At 34.3% G+C, this 22,437-nt stretch overlaps 1 long non-coding RNA gene across 7 annotated transcripts in view; it reads right to left on the bottom strand.

Annotated features, from left to right (window-relative positions):
* Positions 1–22,437, bottom strand: part of LOC116281481 (uncharacterized) — a 373,196-nt gene that overhangs the window by 236,443 nt on the left and 114,316 nt on the right. For all 7 annotated transcript variants that reach the window (XR_012075046.1, XR_012075048.1, XR_012075043.1 and 4 more), the window contains one exon: positions 12,594–12,675. This is a non-coding gene — a long non-coding RNA (uncharacterized lncRNA). The remainder of the gene's footprint in view (positions 1–12,593; positions 12,676–22,437) is intronic.

The raw sequence follows: 22,437 nt of genomic DNA, 5'->3' as shown, positions 1-22,437 counted from the left end.
AATGGACCCTGTTACTAAATTAAAAGATATCCATGTGATACCCAACACAATAAGGAGATCTGGAAGATCTGTTGGTATTATTACTGGATGCTGAGTGTGAACTTCCAAGTCCTGTGCCTCATACATTAAATTAAAAAAAAAAAATGACTTCCTAAAAGATACACTGTGATTTCTTTTCTGGAACTTAAAAAAAAAAAGGTCATTTATTACCAATTTTTGAGAGAGAATTGTCTGAAAAAGCAAAATTGACTACCATGTTATTGTTGAATTGTCTCATTAGCTTCAACTCTGAAGTGATAACAATGGGTTTGGAATAGAAGTCCTGCCTAAATGTTCTCTACCAAAGTTAACGACAACCACCATTATATCAAAGGCAAGTGCCTGCCAGTGTTTCTTTTTAAATATTTTGCTATTAACTATAAAAGAAAACATCAAAAACACATTCAGAAATAAGGCAAACTTTCACGTGTTTATGGCTTCTCTATATAATAGTAAGAAAATGGGTTAAGTGTATCTCATTGAAATAAGCCTTCAAATTATGTTGGCAGGTGTTTAGCGGAAAGATCACTAAGTCAGTGTCTGGGCACAGCTCTGCTGTATGCCTAAGGTGATTCTGATCATTTCATTTCTTAAATTTGTTCTCTCAAATTCCATAATTTGCTGCTAAAATTTAATTACATTATATCCATTTATTTAACAAATACTTATTATGTCACTACCTTGGGACAGGCAAGGCTCAGGGGATAAGGTGATGAACAAAAATATCCGTTCTCAAGGATCTTATATTCTAGTGATGATTAAGAAAATAAAGGTGGAGCCAAGTAAGAGAGAAAGAGAAGAAAATAGAGAAACTGGTAGAAAATCACATCATAGAAGTAGCCAGTGACAGAAGAGTGCAAAGTAGTTTTGAAATATGTTTCTATGAGTGGGGAGTTAGTCAAGGTTAATGAAAGCAGACAAGTCGAATGATTCAATTTGCCTTTGAAAAAATTCACCCTGACTGTAGTGCAAAGAATAAGAGAAACAAGAATCAGGTTGGGGGATAATATGGGAGTCCACCCTAAGCAAAAAGCACTGGTGTCTTAGACTAATGCATTAGTGCTGAAACTCTTTAGAAATTATTGGATTTGTTCTATCATTTAAAAGACTGGGTCAACAGTGTTTGCAGATTAATTAGATATGGAGTAGGAGAGAAAGAATCTATCGATCAGGGCTTGATCAAGAGAGTGGATGCTAATGCCCAAATACAGAAAAATATTGATATTCATTAGGCTTAAGCCTCAGGGCTACTCACTTGAATAAAACTTTTCCAAGGCTCTGAAGCTCTAGACTTGGCCCTAAAAGAGTATTCACATAGTCATTTTTTATGCATAAACTCTCCAAAACTAAGATATATTAACTGTTATTGGTTCAAAGCACTGTCTCCTTACCCTGAGTCACATCACTTCTTGGGTCGGAGGTACTGCAGTAGTCATAGACATTTCTGGAATCCAGCTAGAAGGAAGTTGAGTAATGGATTGTGGTGGACATCAAACATGGTACCCAGTAAATCACTCCTCTATTGTCAGGACCTCTTTGCAATGTAACTGGACTTCTCTTTCCATCAAGAAGCAGAGTCTATTTCTCCTCACTCACCTTGAATCTGGCTGGTCTTGTGACTTGCTTTCACCAATAGTGTTGTAGAAGTGAAATCTTAAAATCCTACTTTAAGAAGATTTGTAGCTTCCACTTTCAATCTTGGAACTTAGCCTGAGGCCACAGTGAATGAGATATCATATGGAGAGAGAAACCACACAGAGGAGAACTGAGGTGTCCCAGTTTGAAAGCAGCAACAAAACCCATGATATCAAGAGCGAAGTCACTCTGGTCTTCCAGCCCTGGTCAAATCAACCTGAGTAGACACCACTTGGAGCAGAGGTAAGCCATTCCCACCACACCCCAAATATCTGACCCACCAAACTGTAAGCAATAAAAAGCATTACTATTTTAAGCCACTATCGTGGGGGGTTGTTTGTTTTTTTAACATAGTAGCAGATAACTGGTATAAGGATAATTTACTTTGATTTCAGTAGAATATATTTACATGGTTTGCAGTCACTTCAATTTATTGTTAGGTTTTTGCTTTCTCTCTGTGGGTAGCGCTGGGCTCCAGGAATACTGCTGCCACCCATGTGCTGACTCTCTTGGCATTGTGACATGGATGTGCAGGGCCAGAGATGCTACTGCACAATGAATGTGTCCTGTGGTGTCTGGCACCTGAACTGTGTAAGCACTGGAAGAAAAACAATGCTAAATCTACAGAGCCAGAGTAACTATGGGAAAAATTCGTCCAAGCATTAATTGCATAAAATTCTAAGTACAGTATTAGGTTCTTACTAAGGTCAGATCAAAATGGAAGTTCTTGAAAATGTAGCATATAAATGTTAAATCTACAACTTTTTTTCTTTTTTGATGAGAACTGCACACAACACAATTTGTCAGAAATTCTGTGCTTGTAGGGCATAGAACTGTATTTGAAATACAAAAGCAAATATATTTGTGAAACCTCATATTTGAAAAAATCTCATATAGGTTTTCTTTATGTAATCTGTTTCTCAGTGTGACCACAATTTAAAAAAATACGACATTATTAAAGATGATTAGAAGCTGAAATAAACTTTTCTAAACTATCAAAAATTTAAATTTATTTTATGTACTTTAAAAATTTTTTAGAACTTAGAATAATGTTTTAAGACTTCATTTTTCTTAGAGCAGATTTAGGTTCACAGCAAAATTGAGAGGAAAGTACAAAGATTTCCTACATACTCCCTGCCCCTATACATGCATAGCCTCCACCATAATCAGTATCACTCTCCAGAGTGGCATATTTGTTACAATTGATTAACCCACATTGACATATCATCACACAAAGTCTATAGTTTACACTAAGTTTCACTCTAGATGTTGTACATTCTATGAATATGGGCAAATGTATAATAACATGTACCCACCATTATAGTATTATACAGAGTATTTTCAATGCCCTAAAAATCCTCTGTGCTCTGCCTGTTCACTACCACCCACTCTCAAATTCTGGCTACCAATGACATTTTTACTGTCTCCACAGTTTTGCCTTTTTCAGAATGTCAAATACATGGACTCATACAATACGTAGCTTTTTCTAATTGGTTACTTCACTTAGTAATATGCATTTAAGTTTCTTCCATGTCTTTTACTAGCTTGATAGCTCATTTCTTTTTATTACTAATATTCCACTGTCTAGATGTACTACAGCTTATTTATCCATTCACCTACTAACGGAAATAATGGTTGCTTCCTAATTTTGACAATTATGAATAAAGCTGCTTTACACATTCATGTGCTGGTTTTATGTGGACATACATTTTTCAGCCCCTTTGGGTAAATACCAAAGACTATGACTACTAGAGCATATGGTACAAGTATGTTTGTTGTTGTAAGAAACCACCAAACTGGTTTCCAACATGGCTGCAACATTTTGCATTTCCAACAGCAATGAATCAGAGTTTTTGCTGTTCCACATCCTGACCAGATTTTGGTGTTTTCAGTGTTCTGAATTTTGGCCATTCTAGTATCTCATTGTTACTTGCATTTGCATTTCTCTAATGACATACGATGTGGAGCATCTTGTTATATGTTTAATTGCCACCCCATATACCTTCCTTGGTGAGGTATTTGTTAAGATGTTTGGCTCATTCTTTTAATCAGGTATTCTTAGTATTGAATTTAATTTACTTTTTAGTTCAATTTTTAATGTTTAATTTTTAAAGAAAGTATTAACCATGCTAGAAAGAATAAGTTACCTTTTTATTGTCTCTATATAAACTATTATAGACTATTGTTCTATGTATAAATGATCAAAATGCAGCTAAAATATTTTTAAAAATTGAAAATGTTTTGTTTGGATAGATAATTCTTGAAAGTACTAAGTTATCTCTATGTATTTTACAATTTTGTCATATTTTTCACCCTTTAAAATTTTGTAATTTGTTTAAATTCTCCTTCTAAACATTTTGTTACCTATTTTGAAATTATAACTTTTATTAATTTCCTTAAAGAAAGCTCTCCAGACTCTACAAACTTCAGGCCTCAAAAAGTTAGGCTGTAACTTTGGTAGTACCATTTATCATAATTGGAACACTGAGGAAGATATAAAAGAGCTTTGAGACTTGTAAGGTACTACCTAAACATAAAGTCTTGCCACTTTTATATTTCCTTTCCAAAAGGCTCTGAATGTATCCCCAATGTATAATTGTGTATAGTGGCTGAAGGGTCACAACTTCCCCAGCTTTTAAAGGACAAGTGCTCACTTTGGCTGTCAAAGATTCCACTTCTATACCTGGGGACTTCATAAGTGTACTAGGCTGCACTCAGGAAAGGGAAAAGTACAAGTAGGGCTGACAAAATCTTGGAACACAAGCATCCATCAATATCGTCAGGTAGCCCACAAGCAATGGTCAAAGAGCTCCTGTCGGCAACTCCTCCCAGCTATGGCAGGAGGAGCCAGAGAAGACACAAAGCATGGCTGAAACAAGGTGCCCTCATGAGTAGGTTCCTTTAAAGATCAGTCTAAAAAGCAAAACCTTATAAGAATATGAAGCTGCCACCTAAAAAAACTCATTATATTTATTTTTAATAAATGAATAGCTCTTTTCTTGGCATACAATTATAGGAAATCAAGAAGAATTTTGAGTCATGTTATATTGAATGGATCAGGCATAGGACATACAGAACTAAAGGTTTTGAGTATGATTCAATATTTTCCTTGAATATAGTAACTAATTAATATCTAATATGTTCTTTGGGTCATAGTGTTTAACCAACTTAGCTTTTATATTCTAAACAAAAAATTGTCTTCAGAAAATAAGTAAATGCTTCAAAGAAATGACCAACAATCTAGATTCAAATGGGAAAAAAAATCTTCCCAGTTATTATAAAAAAGAAGCCTCAGATTTCATTAAAATGCATATGGGTAACCAAATCTATGCCCAGAAATAGGAAGCACCAGGACTTTTGAGTGCAAAACATCCATCTGTGCAAGTCTATATTTCTACCAAATCACTTCAAAATATCCAGACATATGCATTTGTCTAAATTAGCCAAACTATGACAATGCCTTTTAAATACAAGAAAAAAATCTCCTGTTAAACATTTATATCGATTTATAAAGGACTTAGGCTTTTAATTTTAAAACAAAGATTTTTAAATACTGAAATCTATAAAAAGGACATCAAATTATTAAACCTGGGGATAATTTAAGAGAGAAAACCATGCTCCCTTTCTCAGTTAACATTAAATAAGTGGGTGGTCTATGACATCTAACATTTTGCCTCCATTTATCATTATAGGATAAAGTTGTGGAGCATGAGCTATCATTAGGCAAATTTTCACTTTATTTTTCGGTCCGTTTCAGTCATTTTATCATAAGGTCCTAGAAACTTTCAAATATATTTCAATTTCTGAAAATATCAAACTATTATACATGGCCTTTTCAGTCAGCTTTATGGTTCTAAGTCTTAGTTTTTAAAATATCATCCCCTACTTTTTTCCTTTGGTTATAGGATAACTGTAATACAGATCTTCTGTCACAGTACCACCACCCTACTGGAACCTCCAACCAGGGCTCCATATGTCTCCAAGAGTTGATGAACACAAGAGGTATTAGAATCTTGCAGATATTTATGAGAACATTTCTCAAGAACAAGAAAATACACATTTTTCCTGAGGTTCCATACTTCATTGAAAAGTTCACTTTTCCATTATGCGTTTTTCTATTCAGACTTTATGGAATTATGACTTTGGGAGAATTCCAGAGCTTAACAGTATATTTTTAAGTAACTCATTGTGATGAAACGGCCATCTCTATGTGCCCCTAGTTATCTCTGCTTCAGCTCACATTAAGGGAAGTATGCCTTACATTAACTTAAACCAGTATAATCTACCCTTCTATACCTGCAGTCAGGGTATCCATGGGAGAACATACAATAGAGCAGAAAGTACACAGTCTACCAATGAATCACACTGAACCTTCAGATGGAATTTCTTTTTCTTTTATATAGAGATGTTCATAGCCTACACTGTATGACAAGACTAACTTCACAACCTTAGTTCTTCGAACAATATTAAAAGGTGTTCTCTTACTATTTTTTGTTTTATTGTTCTGTTAGCAAATATTTCTTTCAAGTTCTTGACCAAATACACATCACCTTCTAGCTCCTTTAGAATTTCAGAAATTGAAACTGAAACTCTAGACTGAAAACTTTGGTCAGATGAACAAGGGTCACTAAGGCAAAAGGAATAAAAAGTTGGACTTCCTCCAAATCCCAACACCTCAGCCAGAACCTTGCACTCCCATGAAATCTGCAGCAAGTTTTCTAGGATGATAAAAACACTGCCCATAGATAAGACAACCTTAGTACTCAAGAGAAGTTGACATACAATCACTGTTATCATATTTCCACTCAGGGAAGCTTCTGTCTTCATTTTAAACCTGCCATTTTTAGAATTCAAATACAATAATGAAGAAAAAGAAAACTATTTGTCCCTTTTACCAGTCACAGATTTTTTTCTTCCTCAGCATAAAAAATCAAGGTATTGAAACTATAATAAAAATGAATATAGCTAAGAAGACAATGAAAATCAATTTGTTAATTAAAAACATCTAAATTCATGCCTTAGTCACAGAGATCTACTGGGAAATTTGCATCTTGCTTAATTAGTCTTGGTAAAAATCTGAAAATCAGCAGCTTATTTTGTAAGTGCAGTCAGCTAATGCCCAGACCAGAAATTTAGAAGAAACTGTGCTACATTTTCCAGTACAATCATGTCCTTCACTTACCTGGAACCAAACTTTCTACTCTGTCCCTCCCTCAATTCAAAATCTCTGTAGAGTTTCCAGTTAACCATGTGAATATGATAGGTCCTTCTACCAACTTACACCCACAAATAAATCAGAATATAATAAGGCTTTGCAGAAATGGATTTCTTTCCCACCAAGTTAGTAGGGGAAAAAAATGTCAGCTTGTATGAGTGTGTGCCCTGTCTTAAATTTTGAAGCAGAATGTAAAGAAATAGACTGGTTCTAGCGACCATCAGGACCATTCATCAGAATTAGATCCTAGTATTATAGAACTGAAAGCCTCCTCAAGAGGTCATCAAGCCCAGACTCTGCCCTATTAATCAAAGGGAAGTCCAACATATGCCCCAGCATGCACTATGATTTGTAATTTGAAGTTGACATAGTATAGATTTCTGGGAAACTGTGAGTAAATTACCTTACCATTTTCTGCCTTAGTATCACATCTATAAAATGAAGACAAGAATAAGTATCTCAAAGAGCCACTGCAGACTGCTCAAAGATTCACAGAAGAAAAGGCATGTTGATAAATTAATGTAATAGATTAATCTGTAACTAACAACCTTAGGATAGAAAAAAAATGCATGCTTGAAAAGCACCAAGCATACTTACTATAGTTTTCAAAAATAAAGAAACACAACTAAATTTAGAAAAATACAAAAACCATATGCAGAAGAGAATATATGGAAATAGTCTCCTTGATATGTCATAATATTTCTTGATCTATCTCTGAATTGCTTTTTCTGTCATCTTTATGTCTCTAATTTCAGAATATTCAGCAGAATAATAGGTCTCTTGTTGTTGAGCCAATGTTAAAAATAACACTGAATATTGTAGGGATTTGAAGGGTGACACTAAGAATATTGATTAGCCAATAACTGGAAAAGAAAGAGGGTTTTTCCTTAGAAAGGAACATGATTGTGAATGGAAAAGAGCATCCCTTTTAAAATGATGTCTTGATTCTTAATCCAATTATGCAGCTTCCTTCCTCCCCTGAAAAAAATTGCCCTAACAGATAGCTGAGCATCCCTTGCTGGTTAGCATCAAAGCTGTCACTGTGACCCCAAAGCAAGAAGAATTGCTTCTGATTCTCTGGGTTCCTTTCCAAAAGAGAGAAGTAACAGCTCTCTGGCAGACCTGAATGGGAAACATCTTTTTAGATTCAGAGCTTTTCCTCAGTAAGAGAGTTAAAGTCTCTTAGAGCTTGATTCTAGCAGCAATAACTCCAGCCACTAAAGTGCACCAAAATGAAAAAAAGAAAAGAATCATATGTCTTTGTATCATATTTCCAAAAGCCAAGGGAGAAAAATTCTGTAACTTCTAAGAATGCAGGTAATGCAAGGGAATAGACAAGTAAATATATAACTAATCTCCCTCCTTTGGGCTCCAGAGAAGATGATTACTGTACTATCCATATATTTTTGCTGTTCTTTAAATATCAAATGATTCTGTGACGTCCAAATTCTGTAAAATGCGCACGTCAATTCTGTTTTAAATTGAAGTATAGTCAGTTTACAATATTGTGTCAATTTCTGGTGTACAGCATAATAGTTCAGTCATACATATACATACATATGCTTGTTTTCACATTCTTTTTCCTTATAGGTCACTGTAAGATATTGAATATAGTTCCCTGTGTTATACAGTAGAAACTTGTGCTTACCTATTTTATATATAGTGGTTAGTATCTGCAAATCTTGAACTCCCAACTCATCCCTTCCCATTCCCTCCCAACTGGTAACCATAAGTTTGTTTTCTATGTCTGTGAGTCTATTTCTATTTTGAAAATATGTTTGTTTGTCTTTTACTAAGATTCCACATATAAATGATATAATATGGTATTTTTCTTTTTCTTTATGGCTTACTTCACTTAGAATGACAATTTCCAGGTCCACCCATGCTGCTGAAAATGGCATTATTTTGTTATTTTTTATGGTTGAGTAGTATTCCATTGTATAAATATACCACAACTTCTTTATCCAGTCATCTGTTGATGGACATTTAGGCTGTTTCCATGTCTTGGCTATTGTAAATAGTGCTCCTATGAACACTGGTGTGCATGTATCTTTTTGAATTAAAGTTCCCTCTGGATATGTGTTCAGGAATGGGATTGTTGGATCATATGGTAGCTGTTCTATCCAGGCAGTAACCTCATCTACCTTTATCATTTTTTTGAAGAAATTCATTACTAAAAAGTAATAACTATAGGATTCCTCCCATTGCATTCACCCCAACCCCCACAAAATGTAATACTCAACACTTTAATAACTCTAAGTCCAAGATGATCAGAGTAATGACCTATGAGCAATCAGTTTCATATCCAAAAAACATTCTGAACACAAAACCTTATGATTTAATTTCAAGGCACCATATACATATGTGTGGCCACTTGCTACCCTTTCCCAGGGTAGATTTTACTGATCAGTCACAAAACACCCCACTGCAGAATCCCACCACACACATGCACACATACACGCCCCTGCCCTCACCCAAAGACCTTATGATCTTTCAATTTTTCTCCAGCTAGCATTCTGGGTAATTACTATCCATCTCCAAGGTGGTTGGTAAAGTAAAACCAATCTGGAGCTCATGAAGCTTGTTGACCAACAAAGCACTTGGTCCAGGTGAAATCTAGCAGGATCTTTACATCCTTCAAAGGAATCATCTTTTTTTTTTTTTTTCATGTTCGATAGACATTTCTCCCTTCTACTATCCTTTGGGTAAAATGCTGACCCAGTGTATTAGTCCTCTAAGGCCATCATAACAAAATACCATGGACTGGGTGGCTTAAACAACAGAAACGTATTTCCTCACAGTCCTGGAGGCTAGAAGACCAAGATCAAGGAGATGGCAGGGTTGGTTTCTTCTGACCATCTTCTCCTTGGCCATCTTCTCCCTCTGTCTTTGCATGGTCTCCCTTCTGTGTATATCTGTGTCCAAATTTCCTCTTCTTATAGGGACATCAGTCATGTCAGATAGAGCCTACCCTAATGACCTCATTTTAATTACTGCTTTAAAAATCTTTTCTCCAAATAGTCACACTTTGAGGTACTAGAGGTTAGAAGGTCATACAAATTTTGGGAAACACACTTTAGCCCATAACATTCACATTGCTTGAAACTGAGTTAGTCTTCAAATTTATGCCAAATTTCACAAGATTATCAAGAATTTGCCTTTTTATTTCAAGTGATAATGCATTTACATTGATACAATAGCCTTCTTTCAGTCAGCTGCATCATTGTGGTATGGCATCTGTGATAAATTATATATTTAAAGGTTTGTATTATTCCTTTCCTTCTGTGACTTTTAAAGATGATGTCAAGGTGTGTAATCATCTTGGCTAGCTGATTCAGATTCCTATACAGTGTTGACCTTTGACCTTGAATTTCTGCCTCTAAAGTTTCTTCCCTCTTCCTGCTGTTCTCATCTTTCCATGTATCTAGTTTCAGGATAATTTACACTGTTACAAACCAATCTTCTTCTGTCCTCTCTTTTTTTTCCATTTTGATTTTATGCCTTGATATTTATCAGTGTTACTAATAATCTCTCTCCTTAAAATCATGTATTCAGTAAGCAAAACTTTTAAGGATATAAAATACTATTTCCTGAGAATGCAGACTAAGTATTGATGTGCTTTCACATTTTCCTACATGTCATTCAACTAGTAAGGTCTGATTTCTTTTGACCATAAAAGAATGCATATCCACAATGAAAAATAATAACAAAAGGAGCTTATATTTGCCTTTTAATAGATGGAGTGTATTCAATGCATTAGCTATATCCATTCTTTAACCTCTCAGCAGAATTTCATCGAAAGTTAAAGTTGACATTTTCCCATAAATTTAAGAATTTCTTTAGTTATAAAAAAAAGGGAAGCATTTAGAAAATGCTCAGAAAAGAACTTCCAAACTAGTGAAAAATCAAGGCTATCATAATTGGAACATCAGTTATCCAGGCAAATCAATAACCTGGGAACTTGAAGTAATAATTAATTGAATACATAGACGAGACTTAAAACAACTTTTAAAACTAGATATCCTAGTAACATAGCAAAAAGAGCACATTATTGGCATTGCAAAATATATTTTATTGCACTGCTTCTTATTAGAAACAATTCCTTTTGTACTGAATCAACTCAGTAGCAGAAGATACACAAATACTGTAACAGTTACTCAAACTGATGAGTAGATACAGAGTAGTTAGTTTTAGTAACTATCTATTGAAAATGTCTTTAAAATTTTAATTCAGTTGGTTACTCTTACTCTTTATTTTTTAGTAGATAATTAATTGTTAAAAGTTCATGCTCTCATTTGTGAAGTAGTTTTTAATCCTTTCTTGTCAACAATATCCAACACACATAAATGTACTAGAACCTCTGAATTTTTGTCAGAAGACAAAATGCAGTCTTTTTCTGAGTCACCTTGTACTTGCACTGACAGATTGACTCACAGTTAGACTTGATGCTTTATGGCTTTGTTGGCCAGATTTCCATCTGCACGACTGTTTGGAATGTAAGAATATCCCTGCCTTGGCCACTGTTCTTTTCAGCACAGCTTTACTTGCTCAGCGCCCTTTCTTTAACCTTGATACAAAAAGGAGTCATTCGTAGGCATTTTGCATTTTCCCAAATAAAATTTTATTAAATATGTCCATGCACATCCATGTGTATGCAATTGGAATATCCTAGGAGCAATGCCAAAAGGAAGAGTTGCAACACAAGTTTGAACAGCAAGTGTCTTTGACTTATTGCTGTGATTATACTAATTGCTCATCTACTTGGTGGGAGGTTGCAGGAAGCTGTTTTGAAGTAATCAAGCTGAGATAGGCCCTTCTATTTATAATAATTCTGAAAATTCTTATACCCCAAAAGACTTAAAAAAAAGATTCATTCTTCCCTCTTCTCCCCTTTCCCATTGCTTTAATTCAATAATAAATCTTTGATAGCTTTTTAGTTATTATAAGAATAAGCATACATCATCCTTCATTTCATAGATCTGAACACAAAGCCTCGATATTCATTAATGGATTTGAAGTGCGATACAAACACTACAAAATAACAACAATTACTTAGGTAATCTCTCGTAGAGGGTATATTTTATGTGCCTATCATTCTTGTGAAAGTATTTCTGTGTTATGAAAAAAGGTGATGATGGCCTTAGCTCAAGGCTTGGATCCTTATTTATTTAGTCAACATTTTAGCATTATGATTAACATTATAATATCCTTCAATAGTACAGAATCAACAGACATAAATCTTTCTTAGCACCACATATGGTCTTATCTACTTTATTTCAATTTGTTTTGGGTAAGAAATGTTTTAATAAATATTCAAAGGTTAATAAAATGTATTGATCTTGGAAATATATGGGAGCCTAGATATAAAGCTCCTTATTGTATGTGCTGTTCAGCTCTCCCATTCACACTTCTCTTTTGCTATTTTGCCCTCATAAACAAAAATTACATTGTGTATCTGGTAAGAGCATATAAGGGCTTTGGAGTCACTCAAATTTAAACACTCCAGCTGTGTTACTTCCTAATTCTGGGCTCCACTGAGCCACAGTTTACAAACAGTATAAATTGACATTAATACCTACTTGAGTGGTTGTGAGAAGTAAACAACTATCATACATAATAAGCATGGTACAAAATAGACACTAAAATTTACAGTGACTTTCCTTTTCCTCAAACCTTCCTCATAAGTGATATTTGCTTAAAATACCTTTTAGCTCTTTGAGCTTCAGCAGTTACATACTATTCCAGCCTCTTGTCCAGTCTCCTCTGTCTTGATTCCTCTCTGAATGCTAAGGAAGCATAATAAAACCAATGGTGTGAAATCATTTTAGAAAGAACCCATGCACAAATACGCAGCTCTAAGTTGATAAATTAAGATGCGTTAAGTTTCATAAAATGAGTCAAAACTACTCAACACTGGAATCTGGAGAAATCTAAGAGATACAATTCCCTGGTTTTGCAAAAGAGAAAATTGCAATTAAAGAAGTTAATTCGCTTACTTAAGAGCACAGAGCTGCAATATTTCTTTAAATGCAAAGTACACACTGCACATTTCAAATAATTATATATATATTTTTAAATTTCCTTTCCTACTGTGTCCCAGAAAAAATAAAAAAACAATTTACTTTTAGACATAATCCACAAAGTCAAAGATAATTATTTTTGTATTTGTGAAGTTTTGTACATGGGTGCATAGTTTTATCTTTACAATGATCCTAAACTTCACTGTACTTTTTAGCTTGTTCTTCTCAACATACCTTTTTCCCCAAAATAGACATGCATGCATATGTGTACATGCGCGCACACACAGCGTGTGGTCTTATTTACTTTATTTTAATTTGATCTGGGTAAGAAATGTTTTAATAAAAATTCTAAAGTTAAGAAAATGTATCAATTTTAGAACTATATGGTGAAGGTCCTAGAGCACGTCTGCATTTAACTGGATACAACATCTTAACATATAAAACTTCAGAAAAAACTCATCCTGATACCATCAGAGAATGAGCTACAAGAATAGATTTTAAAACATAAAACTCAAGGAAACTTGAATGGAACCAAGCCTAGTAGATGGGAAAAATCCCCCAAAGTTAAGCCAAATCTTATAAAAGTGGGATGGAATTTCAGATGAAAACAGTATCTATAATGAGTAACCAAAATTCAGGCAGAAGTTGAGAAGAAAGGATAATTTTCAATCCTTCTTCCTAAATAAATCTCTCTCAGCTTTGCCAAAAGGAGATCCACTCTTCCCAAAGGGATCAAGGGCACCACTTGACAATTCTTTCTTTGCAGCCACTTCCTGATGAGCATGATAGAGAGTTCATGGGTTAATACCACCTCCTTCAAATAACTATATATGGTAAAAAAGAAATACTGACAGTGTTTCCCAAGAAACAAAAAATTTGTGAAATGTTCCTTGAGTCAAAATATTGTAAACATTAAAATATAAAGTTTAATGATAAATAACTGTACCAATCATGCCCTGTTGAAGATATCTTTGGTTGAAATTCAGTTATATGGATATCCTGATCTTAGTTCACTAACTTAGCACATTTTTAATATCATTTATGCAAAGAAAATAGACTGGAAAGAGAAAATGGATATGGGAAACTAAGATGTATTACTCATATAAGAATATAATGTTTTATGACCATTAGGTATGAAATTTAGTTGATCTTTAGAATAACTGCATATTAAACCACATCTAAATCTAATGATATATGTTTTGTTATATATGATATACGTATCAAATAATGATACCCTACATGGTTCACTGGTCTTTTGCCCAAATGGCACTCTTTTGAGGAATGGGGAAGCTCTGAGTTTAGAGCTTGACAGACAAAGAATAAAAATCAGCTACAAGTCTTTAAAAAATTTATGTTTCTATTAAATTCATTATTTTATCTTTTGGATAACAGTTCAATTTATTTTGGTTCTCCCATGATATCTTGGAGAGAAACCACAGAGTGAATACTTAGTAGCTGTGATTTGTTGACTTGAGAGAGTGGCTGATCTATTTCCTTCTTTTTCCTTCTAATGGTTGTTCAATAACTCATAGAATAACTACTATAGTTGCTATATTGAAGTAGTCAAGTGAAAAATAATATGTTTCTCTCTTAAACATTATTTTTTGCTAACATAGTACACTTGCCAAAGCCCATGAATATTTCATAAATAAGCATCCCACAAATATGTAAGTAACTAGATAAATAACCGACAAAACACTGTACATTATTTGGACATAAATGCAAACTTCAAGGTTAATACTTAGCACCTTTTAGACAATGTTTTTAAGCTAGGAAGAATGTATCATTAACATGAGATTATGGAACAGGATTTTGTAATATTTCAAAGTTCTTACTGATCAGCAAGTATTTTCTAATCTTTAAGTAACCATAATAATATAGCATGATTTAACTCTTGTAAGAAGACAAAAATGATTAAATAATTATAGAAATCAAAGACCCTTCCATTCATATCATGAAAGATTTTAGGTTGCACTGTAAATAAGGACTGGAAAGAACATCTTCGACTCAAGTAGCAATCAAGACCGGTGGAGTATCATTCTTGGAACACTAAAATGATTATGAGATTGAATATGAGAATCACAATGTCCAGTTTTCTCAAACAAACATAATAGATCCCATAAATAAAACAAGAATGATTGAGAAAAAGAGAATCAAAATAAAAAAACTTGGTTCTTGAATCATGACAAGTCAATGTGATAGTGTGTTTTATATTGGAAGGACAATTCCATATGTTGGTAGGCCAGATCGGTCAGGCCCACTGGTAGGCCATCCTGCTATGCTAACCCTCAGCGTGACACACAGCATGCAGGGATTATGATGTATAGAAACCAGGAATATTTCCACTACGTGTTATGATCATAAGAACGCCAGCAGAGCCTGGCTGCTGCTAACAGTCAGTGATGGTATGAGCTGGCCTTCTGGAATGGTAGCAGCAAAAAATTCAGTCAACATATTTTAACCTTCAGAGTTATTCAGGCACATTCTGATCTCATTAAATGGGCTGATAAGGGTGAAGTACAAACTTGGAGTCAAACAGCTGTTTCCAAACAACCAATAGGAAGCAAGGCAAAGGATTGCTTTTTCTGTTTTTAGATACTGTCAGTACCTTTCAAGGCTAAGACTTCAACGGCAATTTTCCCATTGCATAAAACACAAAGAGCTATCCTTTTAAATGTATCAGCACACAGCGGGGCAATGAAAAAAAAAGAAAGGAAGAAGAAGAAAAGAAAGAATAACTTAAATGCTGTGGGGTGAAACCAACCAGGATCTGAGGCCACAGCACTATGTGAACATTAGATTATGCAGTTGATTCAATTCTAATTCCAGTCAAGCTGGTTCAATGTTCCACTTACAATCTTTTGTCCTTTCTCGCTTGTTCCTTATCATGAAATCTGATCTATTTGAAGGTTTAATGCAGGGGACAGGGAAAAAGCTGACCTAACCTTAGTATTATAGGGGATTGCACTAAATGTGGGAGTGAGAGCAATAATTCCACAGCTTCCTACTTGGAAATGGGCCCAGCTTGAAGAAATAAAAATAGAAGTGTCTGAATGCGACTAAAAAGCTCAGCCACATGGAATTAAAATGCCAGTTCCCTTCAGCCTTTCTTTTTTTTCCCCTAGTCATCAGAATTTCAAAGCCCACAAATTAAAAATCTCCTGCAGTCAGTATCTTTTTTAGTAACCCATCACTTGAAGTTACACTGATTCAAAATGACTGCATATACAGCATGCAGTATACTACATGTACGTATACTGTATATCCAGCGTACAATAGGTTGAACTTGATTTTTCTCATGTCTTTAAAACAATTATCAGGTTTAAAATGTAAATAAATAAATACATATGCCTAAGGGGCACTGAAACTCCAGGATAGTAATTGGTTAGCAGATGGTCATCCTTATGATTCCAGAATGCACTAACATTAACTTTCTTTACCTTCTAAATAAACACAACACATTAAATTGAAATAAGAAAAAAAAATTCCTAATGTTTTACCAATATCTGTTTCTAATCTGCCCAAGGGCCGCATTTAGCATATTTGCAGTATCATATATTCAAAGTGAAAGAACTGGAAACAAAAAACAGATTTAGGAAACCAAAAGTTATAATAATTTGGTGCATCTCATGACCATGATATGCCTTCATTGTTTTTATGAATATGTCCATGTTTTAACTTCTTTCTTCTGAATAACAGATATGTCTTGATCCTTTCAGAAAAAATGAATTTCTCTTTCCCTCCAGTATACATTGGTGTGTGTTCTTGTACAGGATCTCTTCTAAATGAAGGGGAGCCCTTTGTTTAAAAGAGGAATGTAGGGTGCAGGGAGTAATAAGAATCTGACCCAGGCCATTTTAAACCCATGTTTATCCAGCCTTCATCATTTTCTCCTCTAACATATGAATATAGTTTCCAAAACCACAAACCTCACAAGTGTTTAGATCCCAGACTTGTAAACAGGTTTGATTTCCTTTTATTGAGAGTCTTCCTTCCTCATCCCTTATTGCATTCAGCTGGCTCTAATTCCTTTTCATGTACTTAAAGAAATGAAATATTTTGTCTGAATTAAGAATAATCATGTGTTTGAGAAGATCAATCGTGAAACAACAGAAAAGTGAATTGTTTTCAATGGATCTGTTTACAATGACTGAACAACTAGGGTTTAGATGAATAAGTAAAAGACCAGTAATTTTATTGAATTATATTGTTCAATTTCATTTGTGTCTCTTAACGTAAACAGCTCAGTGATTGATGTATTATTGAATATTCGTGGAGTGTGTCTGTAATGAATATGTTTATGAATGACCCTCTGTGAGTAAATCAATGTTAGAAAGAGACCTTTGTTGATTTGGAGTTTAGATGATTGCAAATCAAACTCTAAAATGTCCAGTTTTTAACACTGAGTACTTAAAATTTAAGAGAGAAAATAAAAGTACCCAAAAAGCAAAAGAGCCAATGATTTATAAGAAAAAGAAAAAACAAGGGAAAAAATATTTATCAATCTTTCTCAGCATCCAAAGCCATTATTTGGAAGCATCCTTAAGAACATCATACCATCATGACCTAGTCAAATACGCTAATGTCGTACACCAAATATGCTTTTCTTTTAAAATTATGCAATTATTAACAGTCAGGCAAATCCACTTATTATTCTACTCAGTGGATCAACTCGCTCTGTGAAAAACGCCACTCTCTACAAGCTACTGAACTGCATTTTCTCTTGAGCTTCATAGATGTCCAGATATCTAAATTGATTGACAAGGCAAGGAATCAACATCTTTTTTATGCCTATCCAGTTGCAGAATCCTTCATGTCTTCTTCCTTTTATCTTATATAAAATTAATGATTTCCCTCAATTGCTTTATTTTCTCAATGCCTGTGACTTGGTCCAAGATACTGATAAATCCTGGATGTGTATTTTCCATCATCCATGGAACAGCTGCTTATAAACCCCACACATAAATGGGATGCTTCCATAATAACCAAATAGGGGAATGCCTATAAAACTCAACTGACTGTTATCCTCAATCATAAGGATGTAAAATCTGTTGCTACAGCTCAGGGTTGAACAAGTAATGTCTCAGTGACAAAGTACTAGAATATGATCTACCTTTTGATGGTATCTCTCTTCCTTCTCATCTCCTAATGTTATCTCTTCCCAGACTTTGTACTTAATCTCTTTTCTTTCTCTACATTCACATACTCAAAAATATCATTCAATTTTATGTATACAACTTCTAAATTGATATCTCAAGACTAAATTTTCTCAGGCTTATTTCTACCCTATATTTTCAATGCCTGCTACTTTTCCCCCCAAATCAACATTTTTAAAGCCAGTTATTTTTCCTGACTTCTCTATTTCTGTAAATTTGCCAAAATTCTCCTAATTAGCTCAAAATGCAGTTGTCTTGTATATTTCCTCTATCAATATACTCCCATCACCTTACATTTACATTTTGCTCCATGATTTGCAGTCTTTTTTTTTTAATTTAGTGCTTTTATTTCATTGTAACAATAAACGTGAAGTATGGGAGAAATAATGACCTAGGAGCTTGCTAATCAGAGTCTGGTTCATGGGCCAGTAGCAGGGGTACCACCTGGAAACTTGTTTCTAACAAACTGCAGAAATTCAGTCCCCATTCCAGACCTGCAGGATTAGAATCTGCATTTTCACAAGATCCCATTATAGTATTTTTAGCATTGTACTAGGAAATGTAATAGATTTGCTTGAGCTTTCACAGTCAGTAAGTGGCAGAACAAAAATTGAAAACAACATATTCTAACTCCAAGTCCCAAGCCTCAGTGCTATTCAAAATGTGGTCCTCAGACCAAAATCACATCAGAACCTGCTCAAAATGCAAATTCTTGGGTCGTGCCTCAGATCACTAAATCTCTGGAGGTGGGACCAAGGAATCAGTGTAATTACAATTTCTCCAAATGATTCTTACATACAGTGTGAGAAGAACTACTCTAAAGTGATACATGTCTCCTAAGTTCAATTAGGTGTCAGCTTGTCTCTCATCATTTTGTCCTTTTTATGTCCCTTATGACCTCCCACATCTAACTCATTCCCATTTTGGATATAAACTGCTAGCCTCTTATCCTTCTTTAACCAACCAACCTAGCTGCATCTCTCTCTTAATTACTCATTATGCCTTCATTCATCTATTCAACAAATATTTTAGTGTCTCATATAAAGAGCTCATTGCAGAAGTGTCAGTGGCTCTGCCACCTCCTAAACAAAGGCAATTCTCTTCATTGCCCTTCATGAACTCCCATGTATCCTCAAACTCCTTCCTTCTATCTCCTGCTATTGCTCTGCATGAGGCTTTACTCAAGATAAAATATCAGGAGGAAAAATCCAATAAAATCTACTAACATGGCAAAGAATATACTTCAAGGTGAGACCTGTTGAGTCAAGGTCTTTGCAGGGTTCTCTCCAAAATTCACCTTACAAAATTCTTGGGTTTGAACCCACTGGCAAAAGAAAATGGAATGTTTAATGAAGAAGCATGGGCCAAGGAAGAGGTTTTTGTAGTTGACAATCATTTGGTATAAAGCCACACAGGTGAAGGATCTTCAAGATGATTAGGAAAGATGACAGATAGGGATCTCCTTTCTTTGAATTGTTGATCGTTAAGAATGTATGAGTGTTTAGAGACCTTCAAATGACCCCCACCTTGTTATGAATGAGATAATTGACCTCTACTGTTTTTATCCATTCATTTAACAAATACCTGAGTTCCTACTATGTGCCAGACATTATTATAAACAGTGTCTGAACAGGCTATAAGTTATCACAATCAGCTTCTTTAAATATTAAATAACAGTAAAATTAAAAAATGCAAATCAAAACCACCATGAGATATCACCTCACCCCTGTCAGAATGGCTATCATCAAAAAGAACACAAATAACAAATGTTGGCAAAGATGTGGATAAAACGGAACCGTCTTAAACTGCTGGTTGGAACGTAAATTGGTGCAGCCACTGTGGAAAACAGTATGGAGATTTCTCAAAAAACTGAAAATAGAACTATCATATGACTCAGTAATTGGACTCCTGGGTATATATCCAAAAAACCCCACAAAAACACTAATTCAAAAGGATACATGCACCCCAGTGCTCCTAGCAGCATTATTTATAATTTCCTAGCTATGGAAGCAACCAAAATGTCCATCAACAGATGAACTGATAAAGAAGATGTAGTGTGTGTGTGTGTGTGTATACACACACACATATATACAATGGAATATTACCCGGCCATAAAAAGAATTAAATTTTGCCATTTGCAGCAACATGGATGGACTTGGGCATTAAGCCAAATGAAATAGGTCAGACGGAGAAAGACAAATACTTATATGTGGAATCTCAAAAATACAACAAACTAGTCAATAAAACAAAAAGAAGCAGACTCACAGATGTAGGAAGCAAACTAGAGGCTACCAGTAGGGGGAGGGGCAATATAGGGGTACAGACTTTTAAAAAAGGGTTATTATGAGATTATATGAAATCATCTGTGTGAAACTTTGAAAATTGTAAAGCACTATAGAATTTAAAGAATTTTTCATTCCAAGAAAAATTAAATTAAAAAATAAAAATATATGACAATTAAATAAATTGAACTTTTCAAAAGCAAAAGTTGATATCAGCATACTACCTTGAAGATGTGGAGACCCATGACTGTCTTGGAAATGAGCAGCAAGGCAAAGGGAAGGGATGTTATATAGCATGAGGATTACGCAACACATGGGAAAGAATAGAAGCCTGGGTGAGGAGTATGGAACTGAGTTTCTGGTATCTCCTTTTTGTTTTAAACAAAGCTGATGATAGTAGCAACATCACACAACTGTTGTGAATGAGAGCATGCATTTAACAGTGCTTTGTAAACAGAAATGTATTATATTATTCTCATAAACTGTCTCTTGCCATTGAAATCCTAAGAAAATTTTCCAAAAGATTAACTTCTCATTTATGTGTAATTCCTCACAAATAAGTTCTGCAAATATCTCTTTACCCCTTAACAGCTTTGTAAACTTAATATAAAAATTTTAAATAGTAGAAGAAAAATCAGCAGTGACAAAGCTAATATATTTTTTCCTATAGTAAAGCCTTCATAAATATTCAGATTAGATATGCAGATCTTTAAGTATATACCAGATGAGTTCTCTATACTTTTTAGAGAAGCTATAATAACTTCAAAGCAGTAAGGGGAGGTAACAAAATATGCAAAGCTCTACCATATAGACAGTTATGAAATATGTACTTATGAAAAGATCATCTCTCTCACTAAGGCACATGTATCCTATTAAGAAAAATCCTTTACAAGTGGTTTCTGTACATCTCGTTCTTATAAAGAAAAGGGGACTGCCATCACAGCCATCAAAAAACAGGATACTTCTTGTTTTATATATCATACAGATTTTGTGTGGTTCTGCTCTGCTCTTCAGTCTGAGAAATTCTCCAATACACAAAGTTTATCAGACACAGTAACAAGTTTAGGTCATTTCCCCTTTCTCCAAATTTAGCAACCAAAAATAAAACTTGAAATATTTTAAAATGCTCATGTTTCAGTAAAAGTTAACTCTAGTTTTTCATACACAATTTCAAATTTGTACTGATTTTTCTCATCTCTATGTAGATTCTCACAACATTTGCCCAACTTTTCTTCTAAAATAAACTTTGGTTTTAATTATTCTTAAAAAATGTCAAACAAGACAAGTTCTAATGTCCACCAGGGTCTTGCAGAAACCCAAACGGGTATTTCCGTCTGCTATTTTACAACTTCAATTGAGGGTATGTGGGTGCTTTTTTAAGATTTTCATGCTTAGTCTTTATGTGTTGATGAAATCAATACTGTTCTGCTATGTGATTTTTTAAAAAAAAATTACTGCTGACAAGTAAGCGTTTCATTCCCTCTCCTTTAAAATTGTCTCAAAATAAACAAACAAATAATAACTGAAGAATAAGAAAAACACAGGAACAAACAGCTCTGACAAAAGACAGGTGGCAATAAAAGTTGCACATATCACTGTACTATGATTAGTTTGAGAGGCATAATGTTTATGAGCAAGAAACATATTTTTGCTACTGATCAAATTCAAATATTCTAGAGACTTGGAATTACAAACATTTGCTTCTCTGCCTGCCAGGGGGCAAATACAGGCAGCAGCTAGAGAATAATTAGTAGAAATGTGATGCCAGGGAGTAACATCAAATATTATTAGTTAAAATGACAGAAATGCAAAATGTGAAACCTGCAAAATATGGTCAGCAAGGCAAAAATGGGAAAGATTTTGAAAAAGGTCAGATTGTGATTCAAAGAATTTTAATCTAGAAATAATATCTCTTAAAAATTATTACAACATATATCCACTGCTCCTTCACAGATCAGAATAAATTGCCCTTTTTCCTGTGATGGTGAATCATAATAATTTTACAATATGGTCTAAAAATTCACTCAGGTAACAAATGATTTGAAATAATGAATTCTAGATTTCTTCCTTTGACCGTCAGTCACCTTGAA

Source organism: Vicugna pacos, chromosome 8, assembly GCF_048564905.1.
Source record: "Vicugna pacos chromosome 8, VicPac4, whole genome shotgun sequence".
Taxonomy (NCBI): domain Eukaryota; kingdom Metazoa; phylum Chordata; class Mammalia; order Artiodactyla; family Camelidae; genus Vicugna; species Vicugna pacos.
This window is presented reverse-complemented; position numbering and strand designations above follow the sequence as displayed.